Source organism: Bactrocera latifrons, unplaced genomic scaffold, assembly GCF_001853355.1.
Source record: "Bactrocera latifrons isolate USDA-ARS-PBARC rearing strain unplaced genomic scaffold, ASM185335v1 scaffold_402, whole genome shotgun sequence".
Lineage (NCBI taxonomy): Eukaryota > Metazoa > Arthropoda > Insecta > Diptera > Tephritidae > Bactrocera > Bactrocera latifrons.
The window spans coordinates 233,810-236,290 of record NW_017537049.1 but is presented as its reverse complement, the minus strand read 5'-3'; positions in this window follow the sequence as shown (position 1 = coordinate 236,290).

The window sequence follows — 2,481 nt, the reverse complement described above, 5'->3', positions numbered from 1 at the left end:
GGATAAATCTAAAATCCACTTTCCTGAAGAAGGAAAAAAATAAGTTCCTGAAAAATATGAAGCAGCACCGAGGAACATCGGAATCACGCTGGAATCTTATAAAAAGAGACAAAAGCTGTTCAATTTGCGTCGTCCGTTATTGAGGACCAACTTCGAGATGTCTGCACAGGAGATTACAATCCTCAGGGCTAAAATTCCTGCATTAACTACATCTCTAACTGAGAACCAACAAAGTCTGGAGTCGCTGGAGAACAGTCTGCCATCAAAGGTGACAATTATGGATCAGCACGAGGACTGCAAACCAAATATAGTGAATGAAATGCAGATTAACCCGGATATCAATACAGATCCTGGAGAAAACGTGCGTGGACGCACATGAAGAACATAAAGGAATATGCCACAACCCCCGGCACTCTCCACATTGCATTCGAAAATTCAAGGAGAAGCAGCCGATATTTTAATCAATCACAATACGAAGTTCAACTTCTACTCGATCATAAATCGCCTCGACTACACGTATGCGGACAAGGCCTTTTTACGTCTTATTAGACGAAATAAAAAGGATTACACAAAACAAATTTACGTTAACGGAATTTCATTGCGAAGTTAGAAGGGCAATGAATCTTGCCCTGACTAAAATTAAAGTGGGAAGCTCAGGTGACCCATCAGAAATGCAAAAGTATGCGAATCAAGAAGCCGTCAGAACGTTTATTCATGGCTTGAACAGCACGTATACAAGCGGCACTCTCTACAGCCACAATTTAAAGGACTTAGAAACCGCGAAGATATAGACAAACAGTGCAAGTGCAATATACACAGAGTGCACCCACCCCATAGTGTCAACCAATGGGCGTAGATTCCTCACGACTATACAGAAGACCCACCAACTTCAGCGCTGCCCCTTTACAGAACAACTATAACCGTCAAATTCAAGGATTACCTCCGAATAACAAAATTCGAGGAGATTCACAGAAGGGGCACCAAAATCCTTCATCTCGTAATTGCACCGCACCACAGAAGATGCAACGCATAAACCAAATACATGAAGAAGAACTAGGATCCCTTACACAACAACATAGCGGCGGTGAATTACGATCCCTTGTTACAAAACAAAGCGACGACTATGAATATAAGAMAGGCTTTGTTTTTCTCAAGTGGGTGAATGAATGAAAGTGTCTTCAACGCTACTGCATAGCAAAGCAGTTAATATCCTCATAGACACTGGAGTAACAAATAACTATATAATTTCTAAATGAATATCGGTGAGTCTATTTCAATTAAACCTATTAAAGTGAAAACTCTTCATGGTTTCTCAATAACAAAATGCAAAAAAGTAGTATTAGTATTAGATAATCGCCTTACATTTTTGAAACTGATGCATTAGAGGAATTTGATATGATTCTGGGCGAACAGGGACTCAGAACAGCCACAGCAGAGATTAACCTTTTCGAGTATAAGCTCAAAAAAATTATACAGCAAGCAATGAAAAACATAGATCTTGAAAAAATAATGCAACAAAATGAAGGTACTAACTCAATATTACTATTTACTACCACTGTACAAGCTACAATTAGGACGAAATCCCAAGATAATGATTTTATTAGCAATGAATAAATAAACTTTTAGAAAGTTAAATAATCCAACCGAGTAAAAGGCCGAACAATTCACTCATTTGCACAGTTGCTAAATAAGGTACCGACGAACAAGGAAAACCTAAACGCAGAATTTTTGTAGACTTTCAAATGCTAAACGCTCAAACCTTTACTGTTGGATCCCCTGTACCTGATGCAAAAATATTTACAACTTTAGATTTGGAATCTGGGTTTCACCAGATTCTTATTAAAAAATCTGACAGAGGGAAAACAGCTTTTATGCCTTTTGGACTGAAAAATGGTATCGATGATATCCTGAGACCATATATTGGCAAATTTGCGTATGTTTATATAGACGATGCTCTCATTTACTCTTGTTCTCCAAAAGAGCATGTCGAGCACATACGCATTATTATAAATGTACTTCAGCATGAAGATTTCCAATGAAAAATCACACTTCTTTAAATACACAGTAGAATATTTGGGGCACATAATTAAATTGTTGAATATGACCACTGTAAATCTAATGTAAGAAGGAATAATCAAAAGTCTCCAATGATGAAATTAACTCGAGAGAATACACATTTATGTGTACATATGCATATGTGTGTGAAATTGCCTGGTATGCCGCGATCGGCATCTGTCTTCTTTATTGTGTTGTTAGTGGGCGAGCGTGTGCAGACGTAAAGTGAAAATAAATTAATATCTATTTGAATTTTGAATTTAATATTCCAAGGAGTATTTTATTTAATTGTCTATGGGTTTGCTGCAATTATAAAATCTATTTATATAAAACATTATAAATACAATAAAATCACCGTCGATCCCGTAAAAATACAAACTATAAAAGATTTTCCCGCTCCTACATCACTGAAAGAGCATAGATCTT